The sequence below is a fragment of the Periophthalmus magnuspinnatus genome, chromosome 9 (genome assembly GCF_009829125.3).
Source record: "Periophthalmus magnuspinnatus isolate fPerMag1 chromosome 9, fPerMag1.2.pri, whole genome shotgun sequence".
Lineage (NCBI taxonomy): Eukaryota > Metazoa > Chordata > Actinopteri > Gobiiformes > Gobiidae > Periophthalmus > Periophthalmus magnuspinnatus.
The window spans coordinates 13,597,009-13,613,785 of record NC_047134.1 but is presented as its reverse complement, the minus strand read 5'-3'; the positions used below and the strand labels follow the sequence as shown (position 1 = coordinate 13,613,785).

General features: G+C 39.4%; 1 protein-coding gene across 1 annotated transcript in view; it reads right to left on the bottom strand.

The window, feature by feature from the left end:
• Positions 1-16,777, bottom strand: part of fam222aa (family with sequence similarity 222 member Aa) — a 67,096-nt gene that overhangs the window by 49,432 nt on the left and 887 nt on the right. The gene's annotated exons all lie outside the window — the stretch shown is intronic.

Sequence of the window (16,777 nt, the reverse complement as noted above, 5' to 3'; positions counted from 1 at the left end):
CAAAACAAAGAAGTTCTCGGGCAAACTCAACGTGGTGAAATCAGTTCAAAGGACAAAAGGGTAAAGTCACTCTACACATAAGGAGAGGACAGTGATTTCACCTGAGATTTAAGATCATCAAAGCAGACGGCCTCCACCTGGCATGTAAGGGGCTGTGAGTCACACCTCATTTCCTCCCCAGTCTCCATGTCTGTTGGCAGGCAAATGACTGGCCAGACCTCCTAATATCCTAGTGCAACACACATCGTCAGGCCCATCATAAATGGGAATGTTAGACAGAGCAAGATCGGCTGTGAAACTCTTTCACACGCAAATAATAATTGCTGGACCACAAATACTATGTACTACTAGCTTCAAAATAAGGAAACATATATATATATATATATATATATATATATATATACAGACACACACACACACACACACACACATATACTTGTTAGTTTTGCATTATCTGGATTTAACCTCAAAAGCTAAATGGCATGGCATTTAAGCTACATAACTGACCTAAAGTAATAATAAACTTTTTGAAAACATATTTTGTATTTTTTTTACGATATGTTTTTGTTAAAACAGTTACGGGCCAAAGGGCCACAGCAGGGAGAGACCTCCTGAGGCTGCTGTGGTACGATTTTCACTTCCTGCTCTGCACCTGAACACAGAGTTTGTGTATTTCTCCTCCACACAGGCCCAGATCTCCGCCTGCTACAGCTGTGACCCCTGAGCACTTTGAGCACAGCGAGGTGGGAGGACGTACAACACGCAGTGCTCGCCTCTGTAATGTACTCTATTTTTGAAACAACACTCCTCATACACTCAGCACCTGCATTTTTAGAACAGCCACAGAAAAAGACTAAATGTTTTACTCTTGCTGTGCATAAGTGCTCCAAGTCAGACAGTAAATTTGCAGTCATCTGTAAACTCAAGGCCACGTTATGACTGTCAGTGTCTCTCCTCTGCACTGACCTCAGACAGGATTTATGGTGAAGAACTGTTGAAAAAGAAGCTGTGCCAATTCTTTCAAATCACCAGAAGGCACAATAAACTTTCCTATAAACCATTCTTATGAGTAAGGCCAAATTGCATTAAAGATTGTTTCAAAGACTTTCCGAACAAAGGCCTGTTTGAATCATTAGTAATCAGACAGCAAGCAAATTAAATCAGCACAGTGATCAATGCCAGTGGGTCGATTGGTGTAAAGGACAGCTGATTCGACCCCAGAGAGCTGTGGAATTCCAGAGGCCAAACAGAAGGCCACGGATCAGATTCCACTTTATAGCCACAGCTGTCAGAGCCAATTGACATCAAAACAGGCCACCTTTTCGGAGGAAAACTAAAACAAAACCTTCTGAGGGCAGAGACACACAGCGAGTTGCCTGCTGGAATTCCAGAGACAACTGATTAAGGTACTACTCTGCTTTGTCTGTCTCAACTTCCTGTTTAAGAAGAGAATCCAGACTCTGCAGCTGCTCAACAGATGGCTCTTCTCTACATATTTAGGGCCAGAGACAGCTGATTTAAAAAGGTGCAAGAGCAAACATGTATCACCATGACTGAACCCTGAATGGTAACAGAACATAATTTAGACTGATTGGTGTGGTACTTTGGACAGACTATTGATAATGCTCTAATTAAATGATTCTTTTCAGTCATGCTGCTAAAAGTCACACCCATAATAGTATTTACTTGTCTCCTATTTTCTCAACCCATTTCAGTGTTTTTCTAGAACACAGGTCCAAATGACAACCTTTTAAAAAAATGTTCATTATGGAGCATTGCTGGATAACTGGGGAATTAACCAGCCATCCATTACACATTAGATACATTAGATACACATAGTATATGAACAGTGATCTGGTGATTTGGGAATATATAGTCAATTTCATAACAAATCAAGATTAAATTGGGATACTATATCACATTGAAAGTGAAATTGTAGACCATCCTGGCATGAAACAATTGAAATATTAAGCATCAGAAACAGTGTTTACCCACACCTTATATTTCACACATAGGCCCATAATGCATGCATGTTTTGTGAGAAATACAGTTGTGAATTCCATAAATGTTTCACCTTGTTAGAGACTTACAATTATAGCGGCGGCCCCTGAGGCAAACCTAATCTCAAAGTGAAGGGAAATCTTCTATCATATCAAGTGAAATTACTGCAAGCTTTTCTCAGCCTATTCCGATAAGATACCGATCAGCCAAATAGATTGGCTTTTCCATTATCAGCGGGGAGATCTGGGAAGGCATTGGCTAGATAATTTGCTAATGTTTCCTGTGACCTCCCCAGATTTAAATTATGTCTTTGGCTACATGTCAACTCAGTCCTTCTGTTTACCACGGTGCAAGCACTCAAAGTGCCATTAATATTCACTGAAACATAACTGTCGTCTCACATATTTCTCTACTGCTTTTACTGACAGAGGCTTTACTCTAAGATTTTAGTTGGAGTTTACTTTGGGGGCAAAGAAAACACATAGAGGAGTGATAGAACAAAAACATATTTTATTTAATAGCCAAAATCCTTGAACTAAAGCTTCTATTGTTAATTTCTAATTAAAAGAGTATAGTATGCTACTTTGATGTTAAAAGTGCAGATGTATCAAATTAATCTTGTGGTTTAAATATAGAGTAAACGTACCTGCTTACTTATATGTATACATGTATGTGTGTTTTTACTTAATGAAGACACTTAATTAAAGGTTGTATGATGACCTAAACACATTGGAGTTTATTGAAGTGCTGCTTACAGTATGTTTGTTTGGTATACAAAATGATCTGATCTAATTTGTGAGAAAAAGAATGTCAAAATTTGAATATGGCAAATATAATTAAACAACAAGAGCAACAAGAGTTCACCAGACGATGTTTTATTTATTCTGTGCCTAATTTCAGTTAAATAGAGAAGGAAGAATGACACCAATGAGAAACTAAAATACAAATCATGCATATTCATGATATAGTTACCACTCCCCCACTAACTATTTACAAATACATTGATTATAATCCACCAATATATTTTATGTAACCCGTGAATGACAACTAAATGCATTAGGGCAACCATCAATTAGAACAAAATGAGAGTAACTTTTGTAATCATGAATTAGAAACCATGCTTAGAGTTTTATAGTCTGATGCAGTTATTAAATCAACCCAAGCAGGACAGCTCTGTCAGACACAGCATTAGCGTGCCACACCCCCTCCCATTACCAGGTGCAACCCTGTGATTTAAGGCTTTGATTCTGTTCAAATGACAACAAAGGTGAGCCTACAGCTGACACTCCTAATTCATCATCCTCAGCTTGATAAGAGCAGGATTAATGCTTTGAATGCTACGGTCGAGGCAATCATCCATTTTAAAGCTGCTCCCTGGAGGACACAGCTAAAACAGGAAAACACCTGAGAGTGAAAGGTAACTGAGAGAAGATGCTGAGTACTAAAAGTACTAAAGAGTTAAGCAGTGCACTGACAGGGCGCTTCTCGCAGTAGGACCTTGCCCCAAGGCCTTGGCCCTCATCCCAGAAGCAGATGGTTGGAAGACCCGAGGTGAAGTTTGACCCACATGCTAAAATGCAAAATTTATATCCTGTCAACCATAACTCAAAGCATACTAAATTTAGGTGAAGTATTATTATAATTGTGCGCAAATTACCGGTATATGGAATTTCCTAAAACATCTGTTGATTTCAACAACCTGGCTCCATAATATCAATGAAGTCTATATGTTCTATTCTCCTAATGTCAAACCAGATAAGGACATAACATAAACGTGAGATACTGAACTGAAACTCATGAGTCCAGTGGCCACATAGATTTTTAACAACAGTCTACCTGTTGTTCATCTTATTACAATGGAAAACAGGATATAAACTATACAAATATTAAATTTGTGAAATATTAACATGAATAAAGAACACATTAGACCTAACACAAGGTAACAAAGGTATAAACTTGAGCAAAAGTGAGAATGCCTTTACAACATTTATATACTAAAATGCAATCAACTGAAAAATGACAGCATATTTGCTTAAAAAAATCTCAACTGAAACACAACAGTATAACATGACTGCTGCTAAACTGGGTTTCAGGCTGGAGAGGGATGCTGCAGGGACGTTCTCTGTGAGCTGTGATGTTCCATTATGATCCTCCACCGGTAGGCTCAGGCTGCTTTAATTACTCACCATCAGCAGGCAAGTCAAAGCCACTTTAGTGACACACCCTAATCCCTCTTTCCCCCTCCCTCTCTCTCTGCATAGGACATATTGTCTACTTAATATTATTTACCACAGTACTGTGCACACTACTGGATTAAAATTAGGAAGTTTGCTAAAACAGGGTGAGGGAAAGGAATACAGAGCATTTGTGTTTTGAGCCATTTTAACTTAAAAGAGTAGCCCAAAAATAATGTTGAATTTATTGTTATGAATTGAAAAGTGGACTTCTGCACTTTTAGCTTGGGCCACATGTTCAATCGAAATTTAATGTACTACTGAAGAAGGTCACAAATGGATGACCCTCATATTCATGTCATTAATGACTGTATGATGAGGGAATAAAACTGAAATAAAATATAAGTAATTAAACCTCATAATAGCTGTGACTTGTGAAAGGTAAATGCTATTAAGGATCACTTCTATGGTCATCAACACTAACTTACTATCTAATTTATGTGAATGGTAAATGGTTACAAATGGTGAAAACATATGGTAGAAAACAAATAAGAAAAATTAATGAATTTCACTGTATCTAAGTTAGCAAAAATGTATTGGAGTTTCTATTGAGTGCTGTCTGGAGATAGAGATTTCAGTGCTCACTAGTCCAGTTGAGAGGGGACAGCCTGTATTGTCTCCAGTCAGAGCCTATGATAAAGCAGCATTAGAATTCCCACTTCCTGCTCTCATGCCAAGGCTCTTTGTTCGTCAGAATGCACAGCCCTTTCAACTGAGCACACAACAGACCACAGTAATAACAGTCAGGAGTTTTGACTGGTATCAACTCTGCTGCTTCTGCAAGTCTCTCACCCAGCCTTTATTCCTCAGTTGACCACTGAGACCCTCTGACCCCAGGGTGCCCCAGACAAGGCAATGTTGTCTTATTTATAGGACTATTAGATTTTTATGTATAATCCAGGGGAATCTGAGGCCCACAAAACGCTGTGGGCTACATTACACAAAGCATTTTCACACCTAATGATGTGGAAGAATATTGGAATTTCTCTGAGCAAAATGTTGTGTTTTGTTAATTGTCAAATATAGACAAAGAAATTACAGCTGCCCCAGTTCCCTTCTTATACCCGCACTGCTGTGCATTATGTAGTGTTTTGGTGCACAAATATCTCAGTATATAGCAATATGGCAGCAGATGTTATGAGCATCAGACAGCCCAGAGTGGGTTCGAAGCTGTCGTTACATGGGAACTAGGTCACTATTCAGGCCTACTCACTTCCATTGACTGTTTTGAGTGACTATTGATTTTCTGACTAAAGCAATGACTTCATTAATATCACCATTAGTCTGCCATCTGACACAAATGGGGAGCTTGGCTGTGGGGAGGCCATATATGTTTTCAGGTCGAATCAGAGATGCGATGAGTTAAACATATAATCACAGTAGTATGGGTTATATTATAAAATAGGAAAAAGGTTGTAAAAGGCTTTTTGTCATGAGTATTCTTTGAAGAAGAGCAAGGCTCAAATGAAATTATTTAAAGTGAATGTCAACATGACTACACACAAAGGCACGCAAACATTTAACCAAATTCATCTCTCATCATTCAATTTAAAGTTAATCTGTGAGATGAGAGAAAAATCAACAGATCACTTTACAGCAGGATTTCAAAACAAAAAACAATGAAAGGAGGATTATTTTCCCTTTAATCCGGGGGCACAGGCTTAGCTAAAACAAAAACATGGCCATGGGAACACACAGGGGAATGAAAAGGCTCTCTTCCAAGCAAATGCAGTTCTCAGTGCACAGCACGAATAAGCAATGAATGAATATGTGGGTACAGGAGAGAAAAGAAAATGGGATTTCAGATCTATATTAAAACTGCAAATAGCTTTTAAAGATTAGTGACAGCACAAGGACATGGCAGCAATGGGACATGTGAAAAATGGTTTGCCCCTCCCTACTGGGACTATTTTGAAAACCATCATGTTGACAAGCATCAACTTGATTGTTCAAATGCATTATGTGCTGAAAATCCTTGACAAGTTTCTTTGAGGCATTTTTTGGAGAGTGAAAGAAAGACAAATCAGGATAATATATTGCATTGCTGTATTGAAAATGGTGGCGTTAAACACTTAAGTGTCTGTGCATCCTCTTCAATTTCTTTTTATGCAACGCAGTTACTCATACCTGGGCTACACTTTATATAAGGTGCAGTGAAAACATTTTGTTTTCTAAATAATGAGTAAAACCAAGCCACTGCACAGATCTTTTTCAATGGGGTAAAACAAAGTGGAGTACCCATGGACGATGAGTATCAGTACTGTCTCAAGATGTGGCTCTGCTGTCAGAGATTAATTTTACCCAATCAAAAGTATATCATTTTGACATGTATAAGTAAAACTTATTTTTTTCTCAAAATGGTTTATTTATAGATCTGCAAACATACACACATGCAAAATATGCTTCCAGGTGACCTTCAAGACCTGCAGGCCCAGAGTGAGTGCATTTTGGGAACACAGGGCCCATCACTGATTTCCTGTTTAATGTCCCTCAACAGCCGCTGTGTTACCACCCACCATTAAGTCATAGCTTGTGTCTGACATAGGGGCCAATCTGTGCCTCTACGGCCCACCCTGGCCCTGTGCCTTTATCACACCCAACCTTTCAGTGACAGACAGGACTGATCCACCCTGCAGCAGCATCCACCCTGCCAGTAAAAGGACAGCAGTGGAAAAAGCCCCCCAGGGCCCACTGAGGATGGACTCATGAATCAAACATGTGCCTGAAGCCTCTTCTTATCGCCGGGGTCAGCCCAGGCATTAATACGCCATGGCTCAAGGGAGCTACCTACTGTGACCTCCCCCAGTCCCCCTCAACAGAAGGGCACAGTCCGCAGGAGCCAGACCAGGAAGAGAGCCCTCCCTCCAACACAGTCACTTCACATTACATCCACACACCGAGAGGATGGGCAAAAAGAGGGCCCAAATCAAGCATGAAAGATCTACAGACAATGAAAGAGAAAGAAAAGTAAATTATTTGGTGCAGTGCTTGAAAAGGGACTCGCACATGATTAAATTGAATGTGTGTACAGACTCTTTCAAACACCACCAATCTTCATTGGCCAGATGGAGGTGATGTATGTGAGTGTCTGCCAGCGTAAATTAGGCAGTCCAGCCCGCTGTGTGGTAAAGCATGACGGGGCCGGACACTGCACTAACTCAGGAGGCCCGGTGCCACGCACAGCAGCCTCTCTCTGCTCCAGCGTGCCATAAATCATCAGCTGGAGGAAATGAATTGCTGTCCGTCCAGGCCGGACACACCAGCTGGCACCGCCATCACCTGACCAGCAGGAGCTCCTGCCCACATGAGCGGCTGGAATCAAGAAAAATGATGCATGGAGGCAGACAGAGCCACAGCCGCATGCACGCTCTCATTAGTCTCCTCTGGGCTTCCTTCACACTGAGCGCTTGTGAAGTGAAAGGGCACACAAAATATATTTCAGATGTCACCTGAGGGAGAGAAAGGAGGGAATGATCACCCCTGGTCTGCCCACAAATCTATGGAGAAGTAAAGTGGCAGACAGTATTAGTATTCCCAATCCTATCCAATGGGAGGCATAGGGGGCGCCATGGGGTAATATGCAGCATGTGTGGGACGCCTTTATGTTTGCTGTTATTTAATGGAGTTATTTCACCAAAAGTAATGAGTCAACCCAATTGGGGATGCCACTTTGCATTCAGATGTAGTTAACAGAAAACATGTTGATGAATAGATTTTCACTTTTCAGTATTGCTGAGTTGCTGGTGAAGAGCCCACTTAAATGCTGACCGCTGCGATTATGAGAAGCTGTGTGGGCGTCAAAACTGAACCACTCATCAGGAAAATGGGTTGAAATTACTTCAATACAATCTCACACAGAGTTGGAGAGATCTAAAATAATATATATTTGATCTTATGCCAGTACATTACCTAAAGTCACACAAGTATTAAATAAATACATTCATGAATCTATAAATATTATCAAAGAATATGATATATGTTATATATGATCAAATTAATCAAAATTATATTTCAAACTATGGAATTTCTCACAGGTATTATAAAAATAGCAGCATGAGTTGGTCATTGGAAGTAAGTTTCTCTAAAAATCAAATTTTATTTCTAGGAGCCCATCACGGACTCAAATATGGTGGATTAGCATATTCTCCTGTTCAAATAAATGTCTTCTGTGGTTTTGTGATAAATGGAGGAATACCTAGGGAATGTTCTGTGCTCATTTGAAGTGGCAAGGTGAAACCCGTCCTGGCACCCTGCCTGGGGCTCAAGCCCCACACGCACACAGCTGTCCACAATACACAAATCAAAGGCACGTTCTTGAAGCAGCACCACATAAGATCTCTGGCATCAGAGACTGAAAGTTAAAATGAAACTTTGGAAGATTCTGGAGATAGATATGTTTTATGCCCTTCTATGGAATGTTTCAGGCAAAGAAAGAACTTCTCCATGGAGACAGGCAGATAGCAGACTCTCCATCAGAAAAGTTACAAGTCGGGTCTGTAGAGGGACAACACAGGTGGCTGTTTTTGTGCTTTAGTCTGTAATAAAATTTGCGTATTTGGTCTTTTTGTCTAAAATGTTAAACAGTAGATAATGGTAGACTTTGACATAAGTCCATCTTATATTTCCTATAAACTTGGGAAACACATTTAACCTGTAGGTATTGAGGTTTACGATTAATTACATGAGCAATTGTATATTAAACCTTTATCCTCAACATATTCTCTTCATACATAATACAACTCTAGATGTTGCTTAGTGTTTGCAAAAACATTTTATTTTCATCATCTGCAGCTGTCACCTTCAAGCCTGGGTCTAGAATTGAAAACAACCTCATTTGAGCTTATCCATGCAAATGCAGTGCATTCAGTGCAGTTCCTCTGGCCTCTCCAGAGCATCATTTCCAGCTGCCTGAGCCCTTGAGTTGACCACCCAGGGGAGGGAGGAAGTCATTATTACTATCAGTCAGACACATCCTCACCACTGCCACACTGCTCCTTCAACCCCAATAAAGTTCTCACATGCTTGACTAAAATATCCAATTTCAAACAGCTTTTAGATGACAAATAGACATCATCTACACACTAACCACAGCACACACCTTCTGCCTATGTCTGCAGATATGGTTTCTCTGAAAAGTACAAACCAGAGAGTCTTATGCCAAAATGTGTGCCCTATGCAAATCCTAGATATTAATATTTCATCATTTGGTCATTGCTGACATATGCCACTGATTGTCGACGGGTTGGCTGGAATTAGCCACTCCTGGGAGTGGTGTTAATGTGCTGGTGGGCAGTGAAATCAGCTCGGTTTGGGAGGGGCAAGAGCTGGGTACAGGACTGAGGCCGTAGCGGCAGGAGCCTTTCACACTCCTAATGTGTAATTAGGAGCCATTTTGGAGTGCTGCCTTCCTGCACTGAAATTAAGCAGCATTTATTAATCAGCCAGGCCTGTTCATTGCCACCACGGGTCTCTCCACACAAAACGCTGTTCTTAATTACAGAAAATGGGGAGAATTGGATTGTAGGTCCTGAGTCCCTAAAGGGCAGTTTTTTCTTGTAGATTACAAAAAATATATACACTATAGCATTGTTTAAATGATAATGCAGGATAATTTAGAATGTGGTTTATATTTTTCTACTACAGGACAAAATTGTTGGGTCCACTTGAGTAGAAGTTCAGACATTACAAGCACTGCATCTTCTTTTTGGAGAAAAGTGAGCTGATCTGGCCACCCTCATCAGCACTGATGCCACTCATGACTACAGATGAGCTCTAATGACTTCACTGTGAGATCAGCACTTAAGAAAAGTTTTTTTTTTTTACAACTCTCCAAGTACACAATCAAAGCCTACAAAAAATAGAAAATAAACAAAAAAATACTGCCTGTCTTGGTATAATTCAAGATTATACAGTAAGCACACATGTATTTGTCAGTTTATTCCAAATACTTTCTCAAGAAGCGACTCTATAGGGGCATGAGTTTGGGGACTGTATTTAGTGCAAGTGCAACTTCATTGTGGCATTCAACATACTGTGGCTGAATGAGGCCAGAGTCTCACTAAACTATTGTTGACAAAATGTCAGTGAAAGGTCAGTGAAGGCCTCAGTGCTCTCATCAACGGCAGTTAAACAGTGACACATAAACAGGTTTGTAAAAGGGCTTATCAATGTTATTAGAAATGTTAAAATTATCTATGCTATAACATCAAAAACAAAACTAAGACTTATTGCAAGTTCTGTTTTCAAAGAATGGCAGTTAATTTTTTTTTTTTTTTTGGTATTGTACATAAAGGTAAGATTTACTGCTGTAATCATAAACAAACAAGTTTGAACACGTACAGCTACCAATCCAACTGTTGAACTAGGATAGGATACTACTTACATTTATAAGATAAATGCAAGTAATATCTGTGACTGTTGGCAGCGTCTCTAGGTTCTGGCCCAGTGGACAGAGTGCACTGCAGGGGGGTCCCCAGGGAACCCGACATGGCGGGTTTCAGAGGGGTTACTGGACTGTGCTGCTGTCTTCGAAAGTGAGCTCCACTGGGGACCAGAGCACAGGGGCCTTATGGTGCACTGAAGCCTGAGCCTGGCACCTAGGCTGTCTGTCACAACCGCAAACACACAGGACGCTGACACTTGACAGGATGGGAGCTGAGGCTGAAACATCACAAGTCACAAGACCCGGCTGACACAGTATGAGACGTGTGCAGTTCAGTGACACACCTAAAGCCAAGACATTGCTCTTCCTTCTTTTCCTTGGATTCAAAAGGTAGGATAGAACTCAAATAAAACACAAATGGGACTCTGTATAAACAAATTCTACCGACAGCAATTTAACATGCAATGCATTTATAATTTGATTGTTGAAAATGTACTGGTTTTTAATTAAAAAATGTGATCTTGTCTACTTATAAGCTGAACAATAAATTATAAGATGAATTTCAATAATGGTTTTAGTACAGATTGTTTGTAGTACTGTATTTCTACAGTAGTGCAGTACTATTACTTCAACTAGTACTACCAATAGTTTCAATGATGTTCACCGGTGGTGTTGTGGTTTAAGGCATTGTACATGTGATGTTACTACCAGCATTGTGGGTTCGATTCCATGCCTCCCTCAACTGACTGGCAAATGTCTCTACCCCCTCTCTCCCCATTTCATGCTACAGCTGCTCTGTCCAATAAAGCATTGAGGCCAGAACATTACAAAAAAGAAAGAAAAAAAGAAAGAGATAACCATTATTTCTACATTGTATTCTTACTAAATAACTACCACTATGTTCATATTCAAATTACTTTTAGGATTTCTGAAGTAAATGTAATTTTTATAAGTATCTATATATTTAGTATGTGCCACTGTTAATTTTAATGGGTCAGTTATGTTCCCCATATCATCCGCCACACACAGGTCTCATGTGAAGGCTGGATTTGCTGTGTCAGAACTGGACAGGCACAAAGCGCAGAGACCTGGGACCTTGAAGGAGATGTCACAGGGAGGCCGGAGTCAGTCGGCTGAGTGAGCGATGGTCTGCATGCTCGCCTGAAAGCATGACATTGCCGAAGGGGGAAAAACACCATTTTATCATTCAGTGCGATTCTCAGCCTCTCTCCCTGTCAAACATGCCATATGTCCCCGTCACAGGTCGTCCTGCTGGCTTATCGAGTGTGACAGGGCTATTCACACACTGCTCCCAATCAGACACCATCTCCTGCAGAAAAAAATCACCAGCACCACAGTGACAGGCTGTCAGGCAGAGGGCACCAACCTCCACAGGACCCTGGCTCAGAGGCTGCTCATCTGAGGAAGGGGCAAGGGTCAGGGGTCATGAAGGAGACACCAAACAGCAGATATACACTCACAGACACATTATTAGTAGATGCATATTATGTTTTATTACTAGCCTTTCATGTATCGTGCACATCTAGCTTTAGAGTAACTGTTTGCTGACAGATGTATGCTAAATCTCTTCTTCTTCTAAATCTTTGGTATTAACCAAATACTAAAGTCTGAAGTGAGATAATATATAGGATGATAGATTGTATTATAACATCTTGTTATATTTTATATACTTCTTATACTTCTTTTTATTGTCCACCCACAATAACTTTGTGATTCTGAAATGGCTCACCACATGCTGAATGGAGAATTGTATAGATTTGACTTTTCACACATTCTACAGATTGCAGCATCTGAGGCAGGTCATTTGCCTGACAGGAAACTGAAGTGGTATGTAAACCTTAACTGGGACCTTACACTGCAACCAGGTCATCAGCCTATTTTCCTACCCACTAGACCATACAAGTCCCATGTGTTATGCCAATCTAAGCCAACAAGTCAGGACACACAAAGGTCAGTGAGAAGAACCAGAGTCACCTCTGTCAGTTTACTTTTGGAGTCTGCAAATGTTTACTTTTATATCAAAGAAGAATCTCAGGGGCACTTGACTCCCAACACAATAACACTGCAGATGCTGAATATATTCACTAACTGAGCAATCAGGAGCAAAGTGGGCTGAAAATTACACTTATCCCTCCTGAGATGATATGCATAGAGAAATAAATCAGAGTGCAAGAGGGGCAGAGGGTAGAAGTGCTATCACCTGATCCGTCTTATCTTAAAAAAGCACCGAGATGTGTCACCTCCACTCTTCAGAGAAAGAGATAGAGCCCTCCTGGCACATTTTTATAGAAAAGATTTCTGTGAAATGATTGCTAATCTATGCAAAAAAGCAATCAGTAACTCATTCATAATGCATGAGCAACGAGATACCAATTTTGCAACGCTTTCAGATTATTAGATGTTATCATGAATGCAGCAGATGAAATATGAACCCTCCTACCTGTCCCATTGTAATTACACAGATGCAGAGGTTTAGAAATACATGAGAAGAGGAAACTTGAGAAATAAACCAGGCTTACAGAGAGACAGAGACAGAAAGTGAATTGAAAATTCATTATGTCTAACTGCAGATTGCATTGGATGGGAATATTTGTTTTGAACAGCTTTATGTTTCCATTTGTGGCATGATTTATCAACCTCAAAGCTGCGCTTAAAGTACATCTGGCTGACATTTTAATAGTCCATCAATCACACTGTGTCTTGAGATAACATTTTGATTATGCTCCCTTCATAGCTGAAAAATAAACTCCAATGAATTGGCTGTAACCCCAGGAAAATTATGAATTCATTCAAAGTAAGAACATTAGATAAGCTGTTTTTTAATTCATGCAAATTAATTTTGTTTTAGGGTATTTTTGTTTTCCATAGACCTTAATGCACTGCATGCATCACAGTGCCAGTTTATACGTGTGAAAAATAAACCCTATGCTGCGGATTACAGAGCTTACATTCAGTTCTTGCCATAATTATTAAAAGCCTGGGTAATACACATGTTCACACCGTAAATAAATTGAAGAAGCTTGTTCATATTTAATCTAATTTAAAGCCACTCGAAAATGAAATGTGGATAATCCTTAACACAGATAAGGAAAACTTAGATTCAAATGGGCTAAATACTTGCACACAAATGCAAAAGGAGATGCTACACAAACTTTGCCATTACATTTGTGGCTACTTCACCTTAAGATATCCTCCTAAAACAGGACACATCATTATTCATTGGAGGAAAAAATTATGATTGGCAACAACAAGGGAGTAGCTGATAATGAGATATGCACGTAGCTGATGTTTTGTACACCTGACACATCAGGATTTACATTAACAATGACATTATAGTTTCATAATAATAAAAAAAAAAAGACCATTTAAAATCATCTGATAAAAAAATAGCAAGAGCATAAGATTGGTAAGGTTCAGTATTTACAATAATGAAAAATAACACTGTGGAAGGTGCAGACTGAGAGAACAATTCAACTTTTCTTCTTGAATGCCATAACTTCCTTGGCCTACTATGTTAATCTGACCCTTGCCCCTCACTTCATACACTACTCCACACACTGAAAGGGCAAATACCCCCCAAGAGGATCAGACCCATCAAGACCGTGACGAGCTCATGAGGCTGACGTTACCGCTGTCAGTGCTGATAAATCCAGAAAAGACAGACACACGGCATAACAGATTGCCATCCACACAGCAAATAATCTGTCTTTATAAAAAGGTTTAATCTATTAGTCAAAACCTTTGTATAATCTTTGTATAATATAATCTATTAGTTAAACCAGAGGACATCCAAAATATGATATTTTGTCGGCTCAGGTCAACTCTTTTTTTTTAGGCCCGAATCTGGCAAGGGCCTATTAGTATTGTAAGGGTGTGCAAGGTATGGATGCGTAAGTGAACTGACAGGAAGTGAAGTGCCCATCAGTGATCAGGCACCCTCACTATGACGTAGGAATACGCGAGTGCTTTCTGAAAACGTATAGTTTATTATATTTAAAAATTGGGAGCAGTGTCTGGCGGACCAATCACAGAGCAGCATTGAGGTTTGTGTGGAAGCCAAAGGTGAAGTGCCCAAACGAACCACAACAAACATGGCGACGCCGACAGACGTACTTGAATCTATTTTAGCGTCAATACTACTATTACTATTAACTATTTATTTGCACAAGGTAAGCGCTTTGTGCATTTGTGGACAGGGAAGAAGTCTGTGCTTTTCTCTCAACTACATATATCAAAAGTTAGATTTTTCGTCTTGTTCCGCTGCTGTGACGCTTCGACCAATCAGATTCAAATAATCATCTATCACATTTTTTTGTACATGTCCTGATCTTTTTTTCAATGTGATGAAATTTCTAGTTCACAAAATTAGCTCCCATTGCAGATACAAAGACAAATTTTCCTCAAATTTGAATCAGATTAACTTCAGGCTCAAAAACTATTCCATGCAAAAGAATGGAATTCAACATCAAAAGTAATCACTTTTTTTTTACACATCCTATGGTCTTTGTGCAGTGCAGCTGCAGCTTTAGGGGCATTTTTACAGATTTCTAAATTTTGGGCAAAGAGGGCACAATAGCACCTCACAGTTGGCAGTGGGTGGGATATAAAAATTGAGGGCACTGTCGCGCCCTCTCACCTTGCAGGACGGAGAGCAGCATAGGTGCAGCTTGCAGCTATAGTTCTTTCTTCTTTCTTATTTGTCACGGGACCAACCTCCCCATTCAAACTCTTCCAAGGGTGTTCACCTCTTCTTTGTGTGCCTAGAATTTTTGAAATTTGGGATTTTTACAAATTCTGGGCTCACATTTGCCCACACAAACTCTGATTCAAATTTGTCTCAAATCTGTTAACCTAAAGCTACTTAATGTGAAAAATTGGAATTGTGCACATTAGTGGCCCTTTCAAATTGAAACAAATTTTAATATGGGGAGACAATGATAGTTTTTTCAGTAAATTCAGATTTTTTTTTCCACAAAGTTTGGCATCCCAATCAAAAAGGTAAAAAAAGACACCCATGCCATGCTATTTTTACAGCATAGCTGTAGCAATCTGACAAATTTTCAGGTTTTTAACGAGTTATACTCTTATAAACGCCTCCTTGGGTGTGTGAGCAGGGCATCAAAGTTACCTAAATTACTTTTATATGTTCTATACGTCTATGGTCTTTGTGCAGCACAGCCAAAAAATTTGCCCAAAATATTGTATTGCTATTATTGTTGAATAATATTTACAATTCACAAAATTTGCTACCATTTGCACATACAAATTTTCTTCAAAATTGAATTAGTTGTTACACTCCTTGCCCTAAACCTACCTGCGTAAAAATAAATTTTTTGATCAGGATGTCAAAACTAAATGACACCCAAGCCATATTGCTTACAGTGTTACTCCAATGGTAAAATCATAATTCTCACAAACTGTCATAAATTCAACTCATGACTTTTTCAAACTCCTCCTTAGGCATTTGTCCGAATAAGCTCAAATTTGGTGACATTTTCTTTGTGTACAAGACTTACAGTCTTTGTGCGGCATAGAGACACTTTGTCCAAAATTTGGAAATATGTAAAAATGCCCCCATTTGTGTAGCAAAGAGGAAGAGGGAAACTGAGGGCGCAATAGTGCCCTCACTCCTTGCACGGTGGCTATTTTTTTTATTTTACCTTTATTTCATTGGTTGAATCTCATTGAAATGTAAAATCTAATTTTCAAGAGTGCCTTCTTAGCCAAGAGGCAGCAAATAATTCTGCATTCAAGCTCAATAGCTCCTAACAAGCATTCACCAGTTAACTGAGAAACTATGAAGAGAATCCCAGAGAGGCTACTCAGCAAATTTGAAATGTTATACTGCTTTGGCGTGTAAAACAAATAACTACATTCTTAAAATCTATGATATCAATTGACACTAGCTAAGCAGAAAAATATCATGTATATTATTAGTGGTCAAGAGATATATCATGATATATGGACCACTTTTGTTAGACACTGACTGCCCATTGAAAACTAGTAGCATCTATAAGAGCTGCAGTGTTCTCATACCTAGCTATGCCTATTAGATCAAATCTACCATATATTGCTTTGAAATTTGTCTTGCTTCTAACACAACAGCTTTAGGAGAATAGAATATTCCTATAACAATGTG